General features: G+C 43.8%; 13 non-coding genes across 13 annotated transcripts; all 13 read right to left on the bottom strand.

Annotated features, from left to right (window-relative positions):
* Window positions 1-1,843: 1,843 nt before the first annotated feature.
* On the bottom strand, window positions 1,844-1,916 carry TRNAV-AAC (transfer RNA valine (anticodon AAC)). The gene has a single exon. It is a non-coding gene; the product is annotated as a tRNA-Val (tRNA).
* A 768-nt stretch (window positions 1,917-2,684) lies between these two features.
* On the bottom strand, window positions 2,685-2,757 carry TRNAV-UAC (transfer RNA valine (anticodon UAC)). Its single transcript has one exon. It is a non-coding gene; the product is annotated as a tRNA-Val (tRNA).
* Window positions 2,758-4,363: 1,606 nt separating this feature from the next.
* Window positions 4,364-4,436, bottom strand: TRNAV-CAC (transfer RNA valine (anticodon CAC)). Its single transcript has one exon. It is a non-coding gene; the product is annotated as a tRNA-Val (tRNA).
* Window positions 4,437-11,868: 7,432 nt separating this feature from the next.
* TRNAV-UAC (transfer RNA valine (anticodon UAC)) lies at window positions 11,869-11,941 on the bottom strand. The gene has a single exon. It is a non-coding gene; the product is annotated as a tRNA-Val (tRNA).
* A 96-nt stretch (window positions 11,942-12,037) lies between these two features.
* Window positions 12,038-12,110, bottom strand: TRNAV-CAC (transfer RNA valine (anticodon CAC)). Its single transcript has one exon. It is a non-coding gene; the product is annotated as a tRNA-Val (tRNA).
* A 938-nt stretch (window positions 12,111-13,048) lies between these two features.
* On the bottom strand, window positions 13,049-13,121 carry TRNAV-CAC (transfer RNA valine (anticodon CAC)). Its single transcript has one exon. It is a non-coding gene; the product is annotated as a tRNA-Val (tRNA).
* A 1,095-nt stretch (window positions 13,122-14,216) lies between these two features.
* On the bottom strand, window positions 14,217-14,289 carry TRNAV-CAC (transfer RNA valine (anticodon CAC)). The gene has a single exon. It is a non-coding gene; the product is annotated as a tRNA-Val (tRNA).
* Window positions 14,290-14,861: 572 nt separating this feature from the next.
* TRNAV-AAC (transfer RNA valine (anticodon AAC)) lies at window positions 14,862-14,934 on the bottom strand. The gene has a single exon. It is a non-coding gene; the product is annotated as a tRNA-Val (tRNA).
* A 768-nt stretch (window positions 14,935-15,702) lies between these two features.
* On the bottom strand, window positions 15,703-15,775 carry TRNAV-UAC (transfer RNA valine (anticodon UAC)). The gene has a single exon. It is a non-coding gene; the product is annotated as a tRNA-Val (tRNA).
* Window positions 15,776-16,023: 248 nt separating this feature from the next.
* TRNAV-AAC (transfer RNA valine (anticodon AAC)) lies at window positions 16,024-16,096 on the bottom strand. Its single transcript has one exon. It is a non-coding gene; the product is annotated as a tRNA-Val (tRNA).
* Window positions 16,097-17,034: 938 nt separating this feature from the next.
* On the bottom strand, window positions 17,035-17,107 carry TRNAV-CAC (transfer RNA valine (anticodon CAC)). The gene has a single exon. It is a non-coding gene; the product is annotated as a tRNA-Val (tRNA).
* A 1,095-nt stretch (window positions 17,108-18,202) lies between these two features.
* Window positions 18,203-18,275, bottom strand: TRNAV-CAC (transfer RNA valine (anticodon CAC)). Its single transcript has one exon. It is a non-coding gene; the product is annotated as a tRNA-Val (tRNA).
* A 572-nt stretch (window positions 18,276-18,847) lies between these two features.
* TRNAV-AAC (transfer RNA valine (anticodon AAC)) lies at window positions 18,848-18,920 on the bottom strand. The gene has a single exon. It is a non-coding gene; the product is annotated as a tRNA-Val (tRNA).
* Between the last annotated feature and the right edge of the window lie 6,229 nt (window positions 18,921-25,149).

Here is a 25,149-nt window from a genome sequence, read left to right as displayed (position 1 = left end):
GACACTTGTGGATTGTGTGAGGCCCACTGATATCTGAGCGCTATGTGACACGCTCGATGGCACAGCTGCCTGTGACCAAAGTGACGAGAGGATAATGGAGATTTTGAATCTCTGCGTACACTTTTGGACACTGGACACTTGTGGATTGTGTTAGGCCCACTGATATCTGAGCGCTATGTGACACGCTCGATGGCACAGCTGCCTGTTACCAAAGTGACGAGAGGATAATGGAGATTTTGAATCTCTGCGTACACTTTTGGACACTGGACACTTGTGGATTGTGTGAGGCCCACTGATATCTGAGCGCTATGTGACACGCTCGATGGCACAGCTGCCTGTGACCAAAGTGACGAGAGGATAATGGAGATTTTGAATCTCTGCGTACACTTTTGGACACTGGACACTTGTGGATTGTGTTAGGCCCACTGTTATCTGAGCGCTATGTGACACGCTCGATGGCACAGCTGCCTGTGACCAAAGTGACGAGAGGATAATGGAGATTTTGAATCTCTGCGTACACTTTTGGACACTGGACACTTGTGGATTGTGTGCGGCCCACTGATATCTGAGCGCTATGTGACACGCTCGATGGCACAGCTGCCTGTGACCAAAGTGACGAGAGGATAATGGAGATTTTGAATCTCTGCGTACACTTTTGGACACTGGACACTTGTGGATTGTGTGAGGCCCACTGATATCTGAGCGCTATGTGACACGCTCGATGGCACAGCTGCCTGTGACCAAAGTGACGAGAGGATAATGGAGATTTTGAATCTCTGCGTACACTTTTGGACACTGGACACTTGTGGATTGTGTTAGGCCCACTGATATCTGAGCGCTATGTGACACGCTCGATGGCACAGCTGCCTGTTACCAAAGTGACGAGAGGATAATGGAGATTTTGAATCTCTGCGTACACTTTTGGACACTGGACACTTGTGGATTGTGTGAGGCCCACTGATATCTGAGCGCTATGTGACACGCTCGATGGCACAGCTGCCTGTGACCAAAGTGACGAGAGGATAATGGAGATTTTGAATCTCTGCGTACACTTTTGGACACTGGACACTTGTGGATTGTGTGAGGCCCACTGATATCTGAGCGCTATGTGACACGCTCGATGGCACAGCTGTGACAAAAGTGACTAGAGGATAAGGGAGATTGGATTGCTTTTAAAAAAGCAGTTTGCGGAGCAGTGGGTAAACAGCAATGTCAGCGTGTCAGGAAGCCTTAAAAGGCAGCCCAACAACCAACACCACTGATGCACCACAATATAGCCTCCCCTTGCACTGCACACACAGTGACTTGTGTGTTGTGCAGGCCAAATCGCTAGCAGCAGAAGCAGTTTTTTTGTCTTCTTCCCTGCCTAACGCGCTCCCTACAGAATCAGCAGCAACCTCTCCATATACTAAGATCGGCAGAAGTAAGATGGCGGTCGGCGTGCACGCCCTTTTATACCCCCTGTGACGCCCACCAAAGCAAGCCAATCACTTGCATGCCCTTCTGAAAGATGGTGGTGACCCGTGCCTAGGTCATCACGTTGCCCACAGTGTCCGTGGATCCTGATTGGCTGAAAAAGAGCGCAAAACAAACTTTTGAAACGCGACTTTGGCGCGTAAGTCGCCGACCTCGCGGCCGACCTCATCCTAGGGTCGGGTTTCGTTTCATGAAACCCGACTTTGCCAAAAGTCGGCGACTTTTGAATTTTTTCGACCCGTTTCGCTCAACTCTAGTGATAACGGCTACACTACAGAAACCGGATGCAAGGGCTTACTGTGGTGACAACAAGCAATCGAGATCAAGAACTGAAAGTCAAAAGCTTGGATTCCAAAGAGTAACAGTGTGTTTCTGCCCAGTTTCGAACTGGGGACCTTTCGCGTGTTAGGCGAACGTGATAACCACTACACTACAGAAACCGGCTGCGGAAGGTTATTGTGGTCATGACGAGCCATCGAGAACAAAGACTCAACGTCAAAAGCTTTAATATCAACGCCTAATGTCATGCTTCGATCCAGTTTCGAACTGGGGACCGTTCGCGTGTGAGGTGAACGTGACAACCACTACACTTCAGAAACTCCATGCAAAGCTAAAGATGTTTAAACATGCTGAAATGAACTTGAAAAAGAAAAAAACAGCCAGCCAAAGTCAAGAGGTCTTCCTCTATGTCTGAAGACAGGACAAAGTGCATTTTGCAACACAGGAACCTTTCATTTGTCAGGCTATTGGAGAAAAAGAACAAACAGGGAAACAAAACCATGCTCCACGAAACATTTTCATGCCTTTGTCCAAAAGCCAAAAAGAAAAAGCACCTAGATGCCTGCTTTCGCACCTTGATCCTATCAGGTGTTACTTGAATTAGGAACACTTAGACACTGTCAAAAACACACATGCTTGCCAAAAGCAAAAATGGGTAGAAATAATCACATTGGTAAAAGTAATGCTCATTAAACCAGCAATAGAATATGCTAACTAAGGCTAATTAAGCCAACAATATACGTTTGTGATCAAAATAAAGAAAAGCCACATGTTTCTGCCCGGGATCAAAACTGGGAACTTTCAGGAGGCTGGCAAACAGGACAATCACTACACTACAGTAACCAGACAAGAGCGTTTACTGTGGTCATGGCAAGAATTAAAGATCAAGCACTCATTGTCAAAAGCGCTAGTTTGCAAAAGGCACGCTGTGTTTCTGCCCAGTTTCGAACTGAGGACTTTTCGCGTGTAAAGCGAACGTGATAACCACTACACTACAGAAACCACCATATTCAAACAAACAAAAAATGCTGTGGTCATGGCAAGCAATAAAGAACAAGCACTGAAAGTCAAAAAGATTGTTTTCAAAGAGAAAAAGCTGTGTTTCTGCCCAGTTTCAAACTGGGGACGTTTCGCGTGTGAGGCGAACGTGATAACCGCTACACTACAGAAACCGGATGCAAGAACTTTCTGTGGTGACAACAAGCAATCGAGATCAATAACTGAAAGTCAAAAGCTTGGATACCAAAGGGTAACAGCGTGTTTCTGCCCAGTTTTGAACTGGGGACCTTTCACGTGTTAGGCGAACGTGATAAGCACTACACTACAGAAACCGGCTGCGAAAGGTTACTGTGGTCATGACGAGCCATCGAGAACAAAGACTCAACGTCAAAAGCTTTAATATCAACTCCTAATGTCATGCTTCTATCCAGTTTCGAACTGGGGACCGTTCGCGTGTGAGGTGAACGTGACAACCACTACCCTTCAGAATCTCCATGCAAAGCTAAAGATGTTTAAACATGCTGAAATCAACTTAAAAAAGAAAAAAACAGCCAGCCAAAGTCAAGAGGTCTTCCTCTATGTCTGAAGACAGGACAAAGTGCAGTTTGCAACACAGGAACCTTTCATTTGTCAGGCTATTTGAGAAAAAGAACAAACAGGGAAACAAAACCATGCTCCACAAAACATTCTCATGCCTTTGTCCAAAAGCCAAAAAGAAAAAGCACCTAGATGCCTGCTTTCGCACCTTGATCCTATCAGGTGTTACTTTAATTAGGAACACTTAGACACTGTCAAAAACACACATGCTTGCCAAAAGCAAAAATGGGTAGAAATAATCACATTGGTAAAAGTAATGCTCATTAAACCAGCAATAGAATATGCTAACTAAGGCTAATTAAGCCAACAATATACGTTTGTGATCAAAATAAAGAAAAGCCACATGTTTCTGCCCGGGATCAAAACAGGGAACTTTCAGGAGGATGGCAAACAGGACAATCACTACACTACAGTAACCAGACAAGAGCATTTACTGTGGTCATGGCAAGCATTAAAGATCAAGCACTCATTGTCAAAAGCGCTAGTTTGCAAGAGGAACGCTGTTTTTCTGCCCAGTTTCGAACTGCGGACCTTTCGCGTGTAAAGCGAACGTGATAACCGCTACACTACAGAAACCAACCGATTCAAACAAACAAAAAATGCTCTGGTCATGGCAAGCAATAAAGAAAAAGCACTGAAAGTCAAAAAGATCGTTTTCAAAGAGAAAACGCTGTGTTTCTGCCCATTTTCGAACTGGGGACCTTTCGCGTGTGAGGCGAACGTGATAACCGCTACAGTACAGAAACCAACCGATTCAAACAAACAAAAAATGCTCTGGTCATGGCAAGCAATAAAGAAAAAGCACTGAAAGTCAAAAAGATCGTTTTCCAAGAGGAACGCTGTGTTTCTGCCCAGTTTCGAACTGAGGACCTTTCGCGAGTAAAGCGAACGTGATATCAGCTACACTACAGAAACCAACAAATTCAAACAAACAAAAAATGCTGTGGTCATGGCAAGCAATAAAGAACAAGCACTGAAAGTCAAAAAGATCGTTTTCAAAGAGAAAACGCTGTGTTTCTGCCCAGTTTCGAACTGGGGACCTTTCGCGTGTGAGGCGAACGTGATAACCGCTACACTACAGAAACCGGATGCAAGCGCTTACTGTGGTGACAACAAGCAATCGAGATCAAGAACAGAAAGTCAAAAGCTTGGATACCAAAGGGTAAGGCTGGTTTCACATTTGCGTTTTTTTGCGCTGGAAAAAAACGCATACCTGCGCATGCGTTTTTTCCCCTATATTTAACATGGGTGCGCATACCTGCGCGCTGGTAAGCGCTCGTATGCGATTTTCATGCGCTGCGTATTTTTGGGGTGTGCGTTTGTATTTTCCAGACGCAGCATGTTGCATTTTTTGGCCCTGCAAAAAAGCGCATGCGCACGTATGCGCACGTTTTGCGCTAAAAATGGCCATTATAGCCTATGGATGCGCATACGTGCGCACTGGCATGCGCATGTAAGCTTTTTTTAGCGCTGCGTTTTTTTGGTAGTGTCCACTTGTTGTACTAGTTATAATCTTCTAAAGTAAAAAAAAAAAAGTCTATATAAAGGAGGTGCCTGCCAAAACTCTGCCACTACTACACTGACAGATTGGAGAGCAGACAGTCAACAAGGAACCCATCTGATCAGCGAAGAATGTGAGTATATTACATTATATGCCTGTCCTTTTAAATTATGTATGTACTAATGATTTTTATTATTTTTACATGCAGTATGTCTTCAGAATCCGAGTATTCCCCATCGCGGCAGGAATTGGCGCAAGCAGACCGTGAGGTGATTATTTTCGTGCATCTGGTAAGTATATCTGCTGCTTCTCCAAATCTCTTACGTTTTTTTCTACTTTTCTAAGACATCGTCATCATCATCATCTTCTGCGGACGGGACTAGTGAGGGCGAAGAGCAGGAGCAGGGAAGCCAAGTCCCGGTGGTGATACGGAATGTATGTATCAAATGATTTGTAATGTTCTTTATTTTTTATCTTCTATTTTTACTCTTTTTTATGTTTCTTTTTTTGTAACTTTTTATTCAATTTAAATTTGATTATTCTAATGAATGTGTTTTGTCTTGGTTCCACAACGGGATGAAGACATCTACCTGGATAATGAGCAGCTCATCAGCCTGGTCCAGGAGCGTTCGCCGTTGTGGGACAGCCGTGACCGGCTGCACAAGGACATTGTGGTGACCCGGCGGCTATGGAATGAGGTGGCCGCAGCGTTGATGGATGGCTGGGACAGCGCCACAGCATCCTCCAAAAAGGCGTTTAGTGAGTATTTCCCTGCTCTGTATTGTGCCGCAGTGACTGTTGTCCTTGACGGCACTGTTGGGTTTCGTGCTAGGTGTATTCTAGCAGGAAACCCAACAGTGTCATTGGGGTCTACAGTGACTGCTTTGAGTATTGTATTGCTACATTGTGCCGCAGTGACTGTTGTCCTTGACGGCACTGTTGGGTTTCGTGCTAGGTGTATTCTAGCAGGAAACCCAACAGTGTCATCGGGGTCTACAGTGACTGCTTTGAGTATTGTATTGCTACATTGTGCCGCAGTGACTGTTGTCCTTGACGGCACTGTTGGGTTTCGTGCTAGGTGTATTCTAGCAGGAAACCCAACAGTGTCATCGGGGTCTACAGTGACTGCTTTGAGTATTGTATTGCTACATTGTGCCGCAGTGACTGTTGTCCTTGACGGCACTGTTGGGTTTCGTGCTAGGTGTATTCTAGCAGGAAACCCAACAGTGTCATCGGGGTCTACAGTGACTGCTTTGAGTATTGTATTGCTACATTGTGCCGCAGTGACTGTTGTCCTTGACGGCACTGTTGGGTTTCGTGCTAGGTGTATTCTAGCAGGAAACCCAACAGTGTCATCGGGGTCTACAGTGACTGCTTTGAGTATTGTATTGCTATATTGTGCCGCAGTGACTGTTGTCCTTGACGGCACTGTTTTTTTTTTAACAACAGTGGACAAAGTACGAACACGTTGGCGTTCGATCAAGGACCGCTTCAACAGTGATGTTCGTGCTGAGGGCCAGGTTCGCAGTGGAGCTGCGTCAAGGACCAGAACTAGATACCGTCACTATCACGCGTTGCAGTTCCTAAGACCGGTCCTTGCCACGAGATCGTAAGTATTATAAATTTTGGGTTTTTATTTTTATTAATCTGTGTTTTTCTAATCCACAGTTGATGCTTCTTGTAAAGGCATGGTAGTAATGATTTTCCTTTATTCCACAGCACCTGGAGCAGCACCCTGCAACCTGGCCCTGGAGCGGTCCTTCCTCGGACGTCCTCTGACCTGTCCCAGCCATCCGACAGCCAGGAAGCACCTTGCAGGTCAGCCACACACACAGCTGGTGACCAGGAAGCTGGGCCATCAGGTGTTCCCCTGTCCCAGGTCTCTGCCACTGGTTATGCGGGCACTACCTGCCAGCGGCAGAGGGCCTTGGACAGGAATGTCTTGCCCGAGTTTATGCATTTGAGCGAGGCCTTTAATTCCAGCCTCAATTCACTGTCCGACAGAGTTGAAAGCGGTTTTGCACTCATGGAACGTGGTTTTAACCACTTTGAACACCGCTTCAATTCTGTAGAACAGCGCCTTGACCGTCTGGAGGCCGACCTCAACAGACCAGCACACCATTTTTTTAGTAAGATTGAAAAGGGAATGGCGGAACACCTTAGTCCTGAGCAACAGCTGAATGTGCTGCAGGCCTGCAACAATGCTTTCTTGCAGGCTATGCAGCATAATCGGTACGGTCAGCAGTCAGTGGTGTCATTTCCACCTGTGCCACCATTGACTCGCTTCACCTCACTACCGACTTGTGCTGCATACCACTGCACGGACACCTCTATTCAAAGCCAGGACACCCACCGTTACACCACCACAAGTCTGAGTGCAGCTGGTCACTTCACCGACACCACCATGGCAAGCGCTGCTCCTGTCTGGAGCACCACCGCCACTCCCATGCATGCGTGGAGCTCAGCCACCACTAGGCAAACATGGAACAGCCCTGCCGCTACAACAACATGTAGTAGCCCTGCCACCACCACTCTGCAAACCTGGACCATCACTGCCTCCACCAGTCCTCCTGCAAGGACGAGCACTGCCAACGAAGAGCAGCAGCAGCAGCCACCTCAGCAGCAGCAGCCACCTCAGCAGCAGCAGCAACCACCTCAGCAGCAGCCACCACAGCAGCAGCAGCAGCCACCACCGCAGCAGCCGCCACCTCAGCAGCAGCAGCCACCTCAGCAGCAGCAGCCACACCAGCAGCAGCAGCCACCTCAGCAGCAGCAGCCACACCAGCAGCAGCAGCCACCTCAGCAGCAGCCGCCACCTCAGCAGCAGCAGCAGCCACACCAGCAGACGGGGGACCTACACTCAATATTTGCCCCTAGTTCAAGGCGAAATCTATCAAGGCGGGCATTGGGCCAAAGTCGGTCCAGGCACACAAGCCTACGGCGACATGCCATTACAACTAATGTACCTGAACAGATTTCCTCTCCTCCAAGTGTTCCTAGTTTAATTCCCTTAACTGGACTACCTTCCCCCACAAGTTTTGTTGCCCCTTCCCCTCAAACACCGTCTTCAACTTCAAGTGTTGCATATTCCCTGCACACCCCCAAATTGAAACCATCTGCCCCCAAACGCCGTAAAAAATAATTTTTTGGTTTACTTTTTTTGATTAAAAATAAATTTACATTTGTGGTTCACCATTAAAAAGTTTCATTAATGTTGTTTGCGCCGCTCACACACACTGATGGGTAAATACATGTTAAAAACCAACCCAAGGCCTAGTATAGTCATATGTGAAATACCACGGCCTAGTATAGTCATACCAAGGCCTAGTGTAATAACTCTAGTTTTACCAACTTGGATCTGGTTTCATGAAAAACAAACTGTTGAAACTTGTCTAAAAAATAAGTTTCTTTCTAGTTTCAACAGTTTGTTTTTTGTGAAACAAGATGCTAGTTGTTAAAAATGGAGTTATTACAGTAGGCCTTGGTATGACTATACTAGGCCGTGGTATTTCACATATTACTATACTACTAGCCCCAAGGCCTACTATACTCATATTTGAAATACCACGGCCTAGTGTAGTCATTCCAAGGCCTAGTGTAATAACTCTAGTTTTACCAACTAGAATCTGGTTTCATGAAAAACAAACTGTTGAAACTTGTCAAGTTTCACCAGTTTGTTTTTCGTGAAACAAGATCCTAGTTGGTAAAAATCGAGTAGGCCTTGGTATGACTATACTAGGCCGTGGTATTTCACATATGACTATACTACTAGCCCCAAGGCCTACTATACTCATATTTGAAATACCACGGCCTACTGTAGTCATTCCAAGGCCTAGTGTAATAACTCTAGTTTTACCAACTAGAATCTGGTTTCATGAAAAACAAACTGTTGAAACTTGTCAAGTTTCAACAGTTTGTTTTTCGTGAAACAAGATCCTAGTTGGTAAAAATCGAGTAGGCCTTGGTATGACTATACTAGGCCGTGGTATTTCACATATGACTATACTAGTAGGCCCAAGGCCTACTATACTCATATTTGAAATACCACGGCCTAGTATAGTTATTCCAAGGCCTAGTGTAATAACTTGTAAGTTGGAATGGAGCAGATTACATTCATCCACTCAATGCTGACTTGTATTCACCATTGACTTTCATTGGGGTTGGGTTTTGAGGGTTGTGTTTTGAGAAAATCACATACTTTTTTTTCAACTAGTTGCACAATTTTCTCTTGAAAAAATTTGGTTTCCTGATTCATGGCCTGCAGCTTTGCTCGTTCCAATATATTTCACGCAGACTAGCAATGCTGCATTTTAACTCGTATGTGTATTTACCTGCCCAGGTGTGTGAACATCAAAAAATTCAGTTATACATGGGAAGTTTTTTATTTAATTGGAGTTTAAAAAATGTAGTGCACTCAGTAATGGTATCAAATAAGGTTTTTTATTACCATAAACAAACAAAAACATTACACCATTTCATCTTGCCAGTGCACCCGTCCTACATCAGAAATAAAGTAGGCCGCAAATTGGTCCCTCATTTGGCCAACTTCAACGGATGACCTGAGAGTGTGCTGAGTGAATTCAGGCAATGGGTTAGGAGCATCATCGTCCAGTTCAAAGGTCGGGTGCTCTTTAGCCATCACAAAGTTATGTAGAACCACACAGGCCTTCACCACCTCATCGACTGTTTCAAGTTTAAGATTAATGGCCGTGCCCAGAATTCGCCATCTGGAGACAAGAATCCCAAAAGCACACTCGACAGTTCTTCTGGCCCTGGTCTGCCTGTAATTAAATATTTTTTTGGTGTGGTCCAAGTCACGGCTGGAGTAGGGTTTCAGTAAGTTTCCGCACATTTGAAAAGCCTCATCGCCAACCATTACAAAGGGCAGTGGCGGAGCTTCGGTGTGAGGAAGAGGCCGTGGCATAGGGAAATTAAATTGGTTGCCATACAACCTCCGGCCCATGTCTGAGTTTTTAAAAGCCTGTGAGTCATTACCACGGCCAAATGCTCCAATGTCCACTGCTACAAACATACATCCGGCATCCGCAATCGCCATGAGTACTATTGAAAAGTACTTTTTGTAATTATAGTACTCAGATCCCGTTCTTTGGGGTTTGATGATCCGTATGTGTTTCCCATCAACAGCTCCCAAACAGTTGGGAAAATTGCATACTGTCCAGAATTTGTCAGCAATTTCCATCCACTTTTCAGCGGTGGGCAGGGGCATAAATTCTGGGCAAAGAACATTCCAGAGAGCCCGGCAGGTGTCAGCAACAATTCCAGACAAGGTAGAGATTCCAATACGGTACTGGAAGTGTAGTAAAGATAGGGTTTCTCCAGTCGCCAGGAATCTGTGAACAGACAAAGAAGTAAAATTAATATTTATGTATATTATTTTAAAAAACTATAAAATAAAATATTAGTACATTCACGAAAACTAATTACCCAAGGTTTTGAATACTAAATTTAAAAAAAACTTCAGACCGCACCACTTGGTTTTTAAAACATACCGTAATGTCACCAGTAGCCGTTCCTCAGGAGGAATCGCACGACGGAGCTGTGTGTCCTGTCTCCGGATGGATTGTTGGACACGAGCAAGCAAATCCATGAAACTTTCGTGGGACATCCGGATATAATCTGTAAATTTCTCCGGGTTTGACTGGAGCTCGCTGTAGAGGGTGTGGTATGCCCCACGGCTCTCCCGGAGTTCAACAATCGGATGTATCCACATACGCCGCCGTCTTCGCTGCCTCTCTCTCTTCCTTTGTTCATGGCAAGCAACTGCATACGCCTGAGCCATCGCGATGTCCAAATCCAAGTTGAAGTGAAAACTCTTCCAGCGCAGATCCATGGTCACGAGAAGAATCAAGCAAATGTGAAGAATACTGTAGACAGGGTCTATATATTAACATACCACACCCACAATGCAGTCCCATTGGTCTTGTGTGTTGTTGATTGGTTGTTTTTTCTTTTTTGTGGGGTTTTTCCAAAATCTGTAAAAAAACGCAAACGCACAAAAAACGCATACAAACGCACAAAAACGCTGCGTTTTTTTCCTGCATGCGCATAAAAATGCTTGAAAAAAATGCAGCGTTTGTATGCATTTTTTTAATGCGTTTTTTTGCAGGAAAAACGCGCTGCAAGAAGAAGCAAGTGTGAAACTAGCCTAACAGCGTGTTTCTGCCCAGTTTCGAACTGGGGACTTTTCGTGTGTTAGGCGAACGTGATAACCACTACACTACAGAAACCTGCTGCGGAAGGTTACTGTGGTCATGATGAGCCATCGAGAACAAAGACTCAACGTCAAAAGCTTTAATATCAACGCCTAATGTCATGCTTCTATCCAGTTTCGAACTGGTGACCGTTCGCGTGTGAGGTAAACGTGACAACCATAATACTTCAGAAACTCCATGCAAAGATAAAGATGTTTAAATATGCTGAAATGAACTTGAAAAAGAAAAAAACAGCCAGCCAAAGTCAAGAGGTCTTCCTCTATGTCTGAAGATAGGACAAAGTGCAGTTTGCTACACAGGAACCTTTCATTTGTCAGGCTATTGGAGAAAAAGAACAAACAGGGAAACAAAACCATGCTCCACAAAACATTCTCATGCCTTTGTCCAAAAGCCAAAAAGAAAAAGCACCTAGATGCCTGCTTTCGCACCTTGATCCTATCAGGTGTTACTTGAATTAGGAACACTTAGACACTGTCAAAAACACACATGCTTGCCAAAAGCAAAAACGGGTAGAAATAATCACATTGGTAAAAGTAATGCTCATTAAACCAGCAATAGAATATGCTAACTAAGGCTAATTAAGCCAACAATATACGTTTGTGATCAAAATAAAGAAAAGCCACATGTTTCTGCCCGGGATCAAAACAGGGAACTTTCAGGAGGATGGCAAACATGACAATCACTACACTACAGTAACCAGACAAGAGCGTTTACTGTGGTCATGGAAAGCATTAAAGATAAAGCACTCATTGTCAAAAGCGTTAGTTTCCAAGAGGAACGCTGTGTTTCTGCCCAGTTTCGAGCTGAGGACCTTTCGCGTGTAAAGCGAACGTGATAACCGCTACACTACAGAAACCAACCGATTCAAACAAACAAAAAATGCTGTGGTCATGGCAAGCAATAAAGAGCAAGCACTGAAAGTCAAAAGCTTGGATACCAAAGGGTAACAGCGTGTTTCTGCCCAGTTTCGAACTGGGGACCTTTCGCGTGTGAGGCGAACGTGATAACCACTACACTACAGAAACCGGCTGAGGAAGGTTACTGTGGTCATGACGAGCCATCGAGAACAAAGACTCAACGTCAAAAGCTTTAATATCAACGCCTAATGTCATGCTTCTATCCAGTTTCGAACTGGGGACCGTTCGCGTGTGAGGTAAACGTGACAACCACTACACTGGAGAAACTCCATGCAAAGCTAAAGATGTTTAAACATGCTGAAATGAACTTGAAAAAGAAAAAAACAGCCAGCCAAAGTCAAGAGGTCTTCCTCTATGTCAGAAGACAGGACAAAGTGCATTTTGCAACTCAGGAACCTTTCATTTGTCAGGCTATTGGAGAAAAAGAACAAACAGGGAAACAAAACCATGCTCCACAAAACATTCTCATGCCTTTGTCCAAAAGCCAAAAAGAAAAAGCACCTAGATGCCTGCTTTCGCACCTTGATCCTATCAGGTGTTACTTGAATTAGGAACACTTAGACACTGTCAAAAACACACATGCTTGCCAAAAGCAAAAACGGGTAGAAATAATCACATTGGTAAAAGTAATGCTCATTAAACCAGCAATAGAATATGCTAACTAAGGCTAATTAAGCCAACAATATACGTTTGTGATCAAAATAAAGAAAAGCCACATGTTTCTGCCCGGGATCAAAACAGGGAACTTTCAGGAGGATGGCAAACAGGACAATCACTACACTACAGTAACAAGACAAGAGCGTTTACTGTGGTCATGGCAAGCATTAAAGATCAAGCACTCATTGTCAAAAGCGCTAGTTTGCAAGAGAAACACTGTGTTTCTGCCCAGTTTCGAACTGAGGACCTTTCGCGAGTAAAGCGATCGTGATAACCGCTACACTACAGAAAACAACCGATACAAACAAACAAAAAATGCTGTGGTCATGGCAAGCAATAAAGAACAAGCACTGAAAGTCAAAAAGATCGTTTTCCAAGAGAAAAAGCTGTGTTTCTGCCCAGTTTCGAACTGGGGACCTTTCGCGTGTGAGGCGAACGTGATAACAGCTACACTACAGAAACTGGATGCAAGAGATTACTGTGGTGACAACAAGCAATCGAGATCAAGAACTGAAAGTCAAAAGCTTGGATACCAAAGGGTAACAGCGTGTTTCTGCCCAGTTTCTAACTGGGGACCTTTCGCGTGTTAGGCGATTGTGATAACCACTACACTACAGAAACCATCTGCAGAAAGTTACTGTGGTCATGATGAGCCATCGAGAACAAAGACTCAACGTCAAAAGCTTTAATATCAACGCCTAATGTCATGCTTCTATCCAGTTTCGAACTGGGGACCGTTCGCGTGTGAGGTGAACATGACAACCACTACACTTCAGAAACTCCATGCAAAGCTAAAGATGTTTAAACATGCTGAAATGAACTTGAAAAAGAAAAAAACATCCAGCCAAAGTCAAGAGGTCTTCCTCTATGTCTGAAGACAGGACAAAGTGCATTTTGCAACACAGGAACCTTTCATTTGTCAGGCTATTGGAAAAAAGAACAAACAGGGAAACAAAACCATGCTCCACAAAACATTTTCATGCCTTTGTCCAAAAGCCAAAAAGAAAAAGCACCTAGATGCCTGCTTTCGCACCTTGATCCTATCAGGTGTTACTTGAATTAGGAACACTTAGACACTGTCAAAAACACACGTTTGCCAAAAGCAAAAACGGGTAGAAATAATCACATTGGTAAAAGTAATGCTCATTAAACCAGCAATAGAATATGCTAACTAAGGCTAATTAAGCCAACAATATACGTTTGTGATCAAAATAAAGAAAAGCCACATGTTTCTGCCCGGGATCAAAACAGGGAACTTTCAGGAGGATGGCAAACAGGACAATCACTACACTACAGTAAACAGACAAGAGCATTTACTGCGGTCATGGCAAGCATTAAAGATCAAGCACTCATTGTCAAAAGCGCTAGTTTGCAAGAGAAACGCTGTGTTTCTGCCCAGTTTCGAACTGAGGACTTTACGGGTGTAAATCGAACGTGATAACTGCTACACTACAGAAACCAACCTATTCAAAAAAAAACAAAAAATGCTGTCGTCATTGCAAGCAATAAAGAACAAGCACTGACAGTCAAAAAGATCGTTTTCCAAGAGAAAAGCTGTGTTTCTGCCCAGTTTCGAACTGGGGAACCTTCGCGTGTGAGGCGAACGTGATAACCGCTACACTACAGAAACCAGACGTAAGTGCTTACTGTGGTGACATCAAGCAATCGAGATCAAGAACTGAAAGTCAAAAGCTTAGATACCAAAGGGTAACTGCGTGTTTCTGCCCAGTTTCGAACTGGTGACCTTTCGCGTGTTAGGCGACTGTGCTAACCACTACACTACAGAAACCGGCTGCGGAAGGTTACTGTGGTCATGATGTGCCATCGAGAACAAAGACTCAACGTCAATAGCTTTAACATCAACACCTAACGTCATGCTTCTATCCAGTTTCGAACTGGGGACCTTTCGCGTGTAAAGCAAAAGTGATAACCGCTACACTACAGAAACCAACCGATTCAAACAAACAAAAAATGCTGTGGTCATGGCAAGCAATAAAGAACAAGCACTGAAAGTCAAAAAGATCGTTTTCCAAGAGAAAAAGCTGAGTTTCTGCCCAGTTTCGAACTGGGGACCTTTCGCGTGTGAGGCGGATGTGATTACCGCTACACTACAGAAACCGGATGCAAGTGCTTACTGTGGTGACAACAAGCAATCGAGATCAAGAACTGAAAGTCAAAGCTTGGATACCAAGGGTAACAGCGTGTTTCTGTCCAGTTTCGAACTGGAGACCTTTCGCGTGTTAGGCGAACGTGATAACCACTACACTACAGAAACCGGCTGTGGAAGGTTACTGTGGTCATGACGAGCCATCGAGAACAAAGACTCAACGTCAAAAGATTTAATATCAACGCCTAATGTCATGCTTCTATCCAGTTTCGAACTGGGGACTATTCGCGTGTGAGGCGAACGTGACAACCACTACACTTCAGAAACTCCATGCAAAGCTAAACATGTTTAAACATGCTGAAATGAACTTGAAAAAGAAAAAAACAGCCAGCCAAAGTCAAGAGGTCTTCCACTATGTCTGAAGACAGGACAAAGTGCATTTTGCAACACAGGAACCTTTCATTTGTCAGGCTATTGGAGAAAAAGAACAAACAGGGAAACAAAACCATGCTGCACTAAACATTCTCATGCCTTTGTCCAAAAGCCAAAAAGAAAAAGCACCTAGATGCCTGCTTTCGCACCTTGATCCTATCAGGTGTTACTTGAATTATGAACACTTAGACACTGTCAAAAACACACATGCTTGCCAAAAGCAAAAACAGGTAGAAATAATCACATTGGTAAAAGTAATGCTCATTAAACCAGCAATAGAATATGCTAACTAAGGCTAATTAAGCCAACAATATACGTTTGTGATCAAAATAAAGAAAAGCCACATGTTTCTGCCCAGGATCAAAACAGGGAACTTTCAGGAGGATGGCAAACATGACAATCACTACACTACAGTAACCAGACAAGAGCGTTTACTGTGGTCATGGAAAGCATTAAAGATAAAGCACTCATTGTCAAAAGCGTTAGTTTCCAAGAGGAACGCTGTGTTTCTGCCCAGTTTCGAGCTGAGGACCTTTCGCGTGTAAAGCGAACGTGATAACCGCTACACTACAGAAACCAACCGATTCAAACAAACAAAAAATGCTGTGGTCATGGCAAGCAATAAAGAGCAAGCACTGAAAGTCAAAAAGATCGTTTTCCAAGAGAAAAAGCTGACCAGTTTCGAACTGGGGACCTTTCGCGTGTGAGGCGAATGTGATAACCTCTACACTACAGAAACCGGATGCAAGTGCTTACTGTGGTGACAACAAGCAATTGAGATCAAGAACTGAAAGTCAAAAGCTTGGATACCAAAGGGTAACAGCGTGTTTCTGCCCAGTTTCGAACTGGGGACCTTTCGCGTGTTAGGCGAACGTGATAACCACTACACTACAGAAACCGGCTGAGGAAGGTTACTGTGGTCATGACGAGCCATCGAGAACAAAGACTCAACGTCAAAAGCTTTAATATCAACGCCTAATGTCATGCTTCTATCCAGTTTCGAACTGGGGACCGTTCGCGTGTGAGATGAACGTGACAACCACTACACTGGAGAAACTCCATGCAAAGCTAAAGATGTTTAAACATGCTGAAATGAACTTGAAAAAGAAAAAAACAGCCAGCCAAAGTCAAGAGGTCTTCCTCTATGTCTGAAGACAGGACAAAGTGCATTTTGCAACTCAGGAACCTTTCATTTGTCAGGCTATTGGAGAAAAAGAACAAACAGGGAAACAAAACCATGCTCCACAAAACATTCTCATGCCTTTGTCCAAAAGCCAAAAAGAAAAAGCACCTAGATGCCTGCTTTCGCACCTTGATCCTATCAGGTGTTACTTGAATTAGGAACACTTAGACACTGTCAAAAACACACATGCTTGCCAAAAGCAAAAACGGGTAGAAATAATCACATTGGTAAAAGTAATGCTCATTAAACCAGCAATAGAATATGCTAACTAAGGCTAATTAAGCCAACAATATACGTTTGTGATCAAAATAAAGAAAAGCCACATGTTTCTGCCCGGGATCAAAACAGGGAACTTTCAGGAGGATGGCAAACAGGACAATCACTACACTACAGTAACAAGACAAGAGCGTTTACTGTGGTCATGGCAAGTATTAAAGATCAAGCACTCATTGTCAAAAGCGCTAGTTTGCAAGAGAAACACTGTGTTTCTGCCCAGTTTCGAACTGAGGACCTTTCGCGAGTAAAGCGATCGTGATAACCGCTACACTACAGAAAACAACCGATACAAACAAACAAAAAATGCTGTGGTCATGGCAAGCAATAAAGAACAAGCACTGAAAGTCAAAAAGATCGTTTTCCAAGAGAAAAAGCTGTGTTTCTGCCCAGTTTCGAACTGGGGACCTTTCGCGTGTGAGGCGAACGTGATAACAGCTACACTACAGAAACCGGATGCAAGAGATTACTGTGGTGACAACAAGCAATCGAGATCAAGAACTGAAAGTCAAAAGCTTGGATACCAAAGGGTAACAGCGTGTTTCTGCCCAGTTTCTAACTGGGGACCTTTCGCGTGTTAGGCGAATGTGATAACCACTACACTACAAAAACCATCTGCAGAAAGTTACTGTGGTCATGATGAGCCATCGAGAACAAAGACTCAACGTCAAAAGCTTTAATATCAACGCCTAATGTCATGCTTCTATCCAGTTTCGAACTGGGGACCGTTCGCGTGTGAGGTGAACATGACAACCACTACACTTCAGAAACTCCATGCAAAGCTAAAGATGTTTAAACATGCTGAAATGAACTTGAAAAAGAAAAAAACATCCAGCCAAAGTCAAGAGGTCTTCCTCTATGTCTGAAGACAGGACAAAGTGCATTTTGCAACACAGGAACCTTTCATTTGTCAGGCTATTGGAAAAAAGAACAAACAGGGAAACAAAACCATGCTCCACAAAACATTTTCATGCCTTTGTCCAAAAGCCAAAAAGAAAAAGCACCTAGATGCCTGCTTTCGCACCTTGATCCTATCAGGTGTTACTTGAATTAGGAACACTTAGACACTGTCAAAAACACACGTTTGCCAAAAGCAAAAACGGGTAGAAATAATCACATTGGTAAAAGTAATGCTCATTAAACCAGCAATAGAATATGCTAACTAAGGCTAATTAAGCCAACAATATACGTTTGTGATCAAAATAAAGAAAAGCCACATGTTTCTGCCCGGGATCAAAACAGGGAACTTTCAGGAGGATGGCAAACAGGACAATCACTACACTACAGTAAACAGACAAGAGCATTTACTGCGGTCATGGCAAGCATTAAAGATCAAGCACTCATTGTCAAAAGCGCTAGTTTGCAAGAGAAACGCTGTGTTTCTGCCCAGTTTCGAACTGAGGACTTTACGGGTGTAAATCGAACGTGATAACTGCTACACTACAGAAACCAACCTATTCAAAAAAAAACAAAAAATGCTGTCGTCATTGCAAGCAATAAAGAACAAGCACTGACAGTCAAAAAGATCGTTTTCCAAGAGAAAAGCTGTGTTTCTGCCCAGTTTCGAACTGGGGAACCTTCGCGTGTGAGGCGAACGTGATAACCGCTACACTACAGAAACCAGACGTAAGTGCTTACTGTGGTGACATCAAGCAATCGAGATCAAGAACTGAAAGTCAAAAGCTTAGATACCAAAGGGTAACTGCGTGTTTCTGCCCAGTTTCGAACTGGCGACCTTTCGCGTGTTAGGCGACTGTGCTAACCACTACACTACAGAAACCGGCTGCGGAAGGTTACTGTGGTCATGATGTGCCATCGAGAACAAAGACTCAACGTCAATAGCTTTAACATCAACACCTAACGTCATGCTTCTATCCAGTTTCGAACTGGGGACCTTTCGCGTGTAAAGCAAAAGTGAAAACCGCTACACTACAGAAACCAACCGATTCAAACAAACAAAAAATGCTGTGGTCATGGCAAGCAATAAAGAACAAGCACTGAAAGTCAAAAAGATCGTTTTCCAAGAGAAAAAGCTGAGTTTCTGCCCAGTTTCGAACTGGGGACCTTTCGCGTGTGAGGCGGATGTGATTACCGCTACACTACAGAAACCGGATGCAAGTGCTTACTGTGGTGACAACAAGCAATCGAGATCAAGAACTGAAAGTCAAAGCTTGGATACCAAGGGTAACAGCGTGTTTCTGTCCAGTTTCGAACTGGAGACCTTTCGCGTGTTAGGCGAACGTGATAACCACTACACTACAGAAACCGGCTGTGGAAGGTTACTGTGGTCATGACGAGCCATCGAGAACAAAGACTCAACGTCAAAAGATTTAATATCAACGCCTAATGTCATGCTTCTATCCAGTTACGAACTGGGGACCGTTCGCGTGTGAGGTGAACATGACAACCACTACACTTCAGAAACTCCATGCAAAGCTAAAGATGTTTAAACATGCTGAAATGAACTTGAAAAAGAAAAAAACATCCAGCCAAAGTCAAGAGGTCTTCCTCTATGTCTGAAGACAGGACAAAGTGCATTTTGCAACACAGGAACCTTTCATTTGTCAGGCTATTGGAGAAAAAGAACAAACAGGGAAACAAAACCATGCTCCACAAAACATTCTCATGCCTTTGTGCAAAAGCCAAAAAGAAAAAGCACCTAGATGCCTGCTTTCACACCTTGATCCTATCAGGCGTTACTTGAATTAGGAACACTTAGACACTGTCAAAAACACACATGCTTGCCAAAAGCAAAAACGGGTAGAAATAATCACATTGGTAAAAGTAATGCTCATTAAACTAGCAATAGAATATGCTAACTAATGCTAATTAAGCCAACAATATACATTTGTGATCAAAATAAAGAAAAGCCACATGTTTCTGCCCGGGATCAAAACAGGGAACTTTCAGGAGGATGGTGATAGGAACTGAAGGAGTTAAATTGAGTTCTGTCTATGTTGCATTTTCTTGTTTAAAACTTATCTTTTCTGTTCCCTTGTGAACCAAGGTCAAATACTCCTGCTTTTTAGCCTACATGACTTTCTTTGTAGAAAACAAGTTGTGAAATCATTTTTTATACTGCGCATGTCTGTAAATGTTTAAATTCTTTGCTATAAAAGATGGAAGCCTAACTGATAAGCCAGAGGCGTCTTGGCAGGCATCCAGAGTGGTATTATACAGCTTGTGTCTGTGTTATCCTTCTCGACGAAGCAATCAATTAGAGACATATGGTGCCTTACACCCAAGAACATCGGTCCTTCAGAAGAAAGAGATATCTGAGGGATCCCAACAGTTTCCTGGTGCCCGAAACAGGGACCTGATATAGGCACCTCTCCAAGACTACCCGATCTACAGACCACTCCAGTTACTGATGAAATTGTGAACAGCAGACCTAAACACCTGGCCAGGTAAGAGATCAATTCTTCTCTTCTCTGCTCTTCATAATCTATAATTATAACTAAGGTCCGTATCAAGGGGAATCTAGTAGAGGAGGGGGCCGTAAAATCAGGTCCATATAAGAACTCTGAGGAAATTGGGTGTGACACGCATATGTAATTCCTGTCCGAATGAGAGGCTATTGCAGATTCTGCCTGTGTACTGCTATTTTTAGGAGAAGAACTGATGCAAATCATAACGGGTATGGTGATTGGACATTTGCAGGGACAACCCCAGACACAAACATAAAAAGTTTCATCACTTCAAGAAGGGAGAACAGTGGTGGGTATTGTTAGCATTGAATACACATGTCCCATTGAGTGACATGTTGAGAGGTCTGACATTACGGAATATAAGGCTGGGTGAACAGTTCATACTGCGCAGCCCGGACGGACAAGTTTTTCACAATAGACGGTTCCGCACTAGGAATAGAGGAGGTTGTTGAGTGACTGCCTTGATTTGAAGGACTGTGGAAAGTAGACAAATAAGCTGCACAGTAGGTATTCGTTCAAAGAGTGGTGATATTGCCTAACTGGGTCATGTGACAGCGTCCTTTCAGGGAGGTCACCGCCTAAGCTTAAATCAACACCCTTTACGAATAAACCTTGTGACAGATAAGAGTGTGACCGAATGAGCACAGGACCACGAAATGAGCCTGTGACAGGATATGACTGAAGAACCCCGATAAATGGATACTTTGTTTACAATCCTGTGTGTTGTGGGAGTGTTACTGTTCGGATGCTACCTAGTATATAAGTACACGAGACACGTAGTACAAGGAGGAACAGACACCCCGTTTAACCTGTTGGCACCTTAGGAAGAAGGTAACGAGGTATAGTAGAGCCTAGTCTTGAGCTTACCCAATACACCACCTAAGGCAGGGGACTAACAGGAAGAAACAAGAGAAACAGGATAGAAAGATGGGGAACAGTCAGGGAAAGACACCTGAAGAAGGAGACCGGTTATGTGATATAATTGAGGATAGATATGGAAGTAGTGCAGCAAAGAACCTGGAAAAAGTATTAATCAAATCCAAAGTGCAAGATAGGCAGGCTGTGTGAATCCTTGTATATATGTCTATGAGAACCTCTGAATAAGATGAGAGATGAGTAATTGAGTAAAAAAAAAAAAAAATCAGTGAATGAGCACGTATGAATGAATCATCACACATCATTTTTGTGTCAAGAGATTTGTGACCTTTCTAGTTGTGGTGGAATCCCGGACAGATGCGTTATAGATATTTCAAATCTACATCTGAGACTGAATGAATTGAGTAATGATATAGTTCGTGTTATATGTGGCATTACATTGTAAAGTTTATTGAATGCATTTGGCCAGAAAAAGGGCAAGACATGGTTAATCTCATTATACAGTTATCTGCCCTTACAGTGAAATCCCGTGATTTTGAGTTTCTTTGTAGAAATTGATTTTGATAAGTCTAAAGAACTACAGAATTCTGTGAAGGACGACGCTGCATTCTGACGGGAGGGAGGAAGGATGGCGCTGCGCAGTTTTTCTTCTCCCTTCGCTCTTATCTCTGCTGAGTGTGAGCTGTGCTCAAAATTCTCTGTAATTCTATCCGTAAGGTACGCGCTGAAAGATTTGTGCATTTTAAAGCAACAGTACTTAATTGAAGATTGGAAGTTAAAAGTAAGATATGGTGCCTAATTTAGAAGGGAATTGTAAGTGATTGTTTGGTCATTGTAAGTGATTGCTTGGTCATTAATGTGTTTGAACCTGCTTCTAGTTGTGTGATTGATTTGTATAGCAAATTGTGTCAAATTACAAAAGACAGAGAAGGAAGGAAGCAGTAAAACAAGTGGGACAAATATTGAAAAAGGCAAAAATACCAGAGTGTGAATGTTTGGATGTACAAAAAGGCACAGACAAGGGAAGAAAATAGCAAGTGAATAAATGATGCTTGAGAATGTGCAGCAGTGTGGAAGGTGTATTATGAATGTTTGATTGACAAAGTGTATCCAGAGACCCAGACAAAACAGATGGACTTGTAAACACTGTGGTCAGACTCAGACAAACCCAGACTGAATAGCTACTTGTGTGACCTGTGCTACTGACCTAAGCGAATTGCACTAAATCCTATCCAGACAAGATCATAAGAAGCTGACATAATAGTGTGGATAGTGGGTAGTGGGGACATTGTCCCTTGAGGAGTAAGCTGACAGTAGACATCAGACGACCAACCCCATCAGGACCTAGAAGTGTGACTAGAATAAGAAAGATGCAGGAGTATTGTCCCTGGAGCCCCTCTGACCAGCTAGCTTTGCTGAAGCAGCTGCCTGACCCTGAAGACCAACCATTCCTGTTTTACAGACACATAAAGGAAGTACAGCAGACATATAAGTGTACCTGGGCAGACCTAGAGAGGTTGGTGAGTTTAAAGGCAGGTGACGCACTAGGACATATAATTAAGACACACACAGATGTGACAAAGAATCAGGCTTGGGGCATGGATGATAAATCTGAACGATCTGGGGAGACGTACTGTGAGTCACTAAGACAATGGGCTGCAGTGGAACAATCAGAGCAGTCTGTACTCCTGACTAATGTGACACAGCAAAAAGGAGAGAGTGTAGAGATGTACTTTGGACGGTTACAGCTGAAATGGGCAGACATGGGGTACATTTGCATAAACCCACTTGATGTTAGAATACTGGTGAATGCATTCATTGACGGTATGAACAAAGACTTACGAGACGCAGTACAGACAGCCAGACCTGAATGGAGACATGTAGATCTGAAAGACCTCCTTAAGGTAGCTAAAGAAATTGAGCAAACAAGGACAATAAGACGACCTGTCATGTATGCTGGAGCACAAGGAAAAAAGTGGAGACGTAATAGGGAAGGCATGTGAGATGACACTGACGTTTCTTTTGACAATCTATTCCCCACATGACATCCATGCCATACTCCTACAAGTTCAACCAAAACATCTGTCTATGGCCAGATAGCTCCAACTTGAGTGTGCTCTACTAATTCCTGAGTATGTCACTCCTCACAAGATGTAACGTTCTGAATCCAGCCACCCTCCTGCCTGTGGATTCAGAAAAGGGGGAATTGGTGACCGTATTAGCAAGTGAGGAAGGATACTTTGACATGACGCATGAACATGTCTGCATAGAACTGATGAGTCAGGAGACAGTTGGGTTTGCACACATTCATGAAAAACCTGTTCCTAATGCAGACTTTGAGTTTCCTTTTTGTAGATGGCCCCAGATACCACCAGGATGGACGATTCTACACTGGATATGCAGTAGTATCCTCACATGAGGTAATCCGAGCGGAACCACTCTCTCCTCACATGTCTGCGCAGGAGGCAGAGTTGAAGGCACTCACTGAGGCGTGTAGAGCCGCTGCAGGTAAAGTCGCTAATATTTTCACAGATTCGAAGCCCATTAAAAATGCAGAGCTGGTGAAACAATTGATGGAGGCATTGATGTTACCAGTCCAGGTTGGCATTGTCAAGGTAAAAGCACACACAAAGGTGACTCCGTGGAGGTAGAGGGCAATAGAAGGGCGAACGAGGCTGCTAAAATAGCACAAGGCGGCCTAGAGAGAGCAGTGGACGGTGGCGGGGAGTCAGCGTATTCCAGCCACATTGGGTCTAGATGTCCTGAAATCCCTCCAGCAAAAGGCTGCCCAAACAGAGAAGGTACACCAGGGGAGACTGGGAGCTGAGCTGAACTCAAATGGAGTATGGGAGAATAAGGATAAAATGTGCCCACCAAAGTCCCTGTTCCCAATCATGGCGCAAGCAGCACATGGCCCCAATCACACCTCAAAAAGTCACATGTGTGCCATGGTAGATGCCTTCTGGATCGCTCCTGGTTTCAGTTACGCAGCCGCGAAACTTGTACAATCATGCCTCATCTGTGCACAGCACAACCCAGGTAAAACAGTAAAAGTCCCTAAGAAAGCGACACCTAGGCCTCTCTACCCGTTTCAGAGACGGCAGATTGACGACATACAGCTACCAAGGTAGGAGTGTATGCAAATATCCTAGTATGTGTAGATCTCTTCTCTGGATGGCCAGAGGCCTACCCGGTGAAAACGGCTACAGCTCGAGCCACTGCAAAGAAACTGGTGATGGAACTAGTACCACGATTCGGTGTCCCTGAAACAATTGAATCAGACAGAGGTACACACTTTACTGCTGAGGTAATGCAAAATGTAATGCAAATGATAGGTGTAGAACAAGCATTTCATACACCCTACCACCCACAGAGTTCAGGGAAGGTAGAAAGAATGAACGGGACACTAAAATTGAAAATACAGAAAACCATGGAGCAGACCCATAGACCATGGCCAGAGTGTCTCCCATTAGCATTATTCTCAGTAAGGCACACACCCACGGGGAAAGCTAAACTGTCACCCTTCGAGATACTGTTTGGAAGACCACCAAACACAGGGTTGTACTACCCACAGGTCTTAACACTCAATGTGGATAATTTGACAAGTTATGTAATCCAGTTGCAAAAGCATTTAACTCAAATGCATTCTCTAGTTTTCTCTTCCATTCCAGATCCAGATAGTGTGGAAGGAACTCACTGTCTGCAACCTGGTGATTACGTATATGTCAAGAAACACTCCAGAAAGACCCTTGAACCCCGATATCAGGGACCTTACCAAGTACTCCTGACAACGCCTACTTCTGTTAAGTTGGAAGGACGACCAACCTGGATCCACGCATCGCATTGCAAACTAGCCACAGGAGTTAACAAAGCATAAGAGTGCATAATGTTTTGGTTTGGTTTTGTTGCATTATCTGTAATAATGGTAGCTGCGTGGGACAGTCTAAATTTTCCAATGTCCTTGAATAATAAGTTTATACAACATCATGAAAAATTACTGAATGATTGGTCAAATGACACTCAGTCTCCAGCAGATTGCTGGATCTGCACACATTCACCAATATCGGCCACTAGTATTCCGTTCCTTGTTATTCCTGTGCCACCCGAGGAATTATTTGCCTGGACCAGTTGTTCTGATACACTCGCTAATAATGCCACAAATAATGTGAAGTTATGGAACACAACTGTTGG

This window comes from Dendrobates tinctorius, unplaced genomic scaffold, assembly GCF_039654945.1.
Source record: "Dendrobates tinctorius isolate UK_male_01 unplaced genomic scaffold, ASM3965494v1 ptg000432c, whole genome shotgun sequence".
Classification (NCBI taxonomy): Eukaryota; Metazoa; Chordata; class Amphibia; order Anura; family Dendrobatidae; genus Dendrobates; species Dendrobates tinctorius.
The sequence above is the reverse complement of the archived record's forward strand: the minus strand, read 5'-3'. Positions and strand labels throughout refer to the sequence as shown.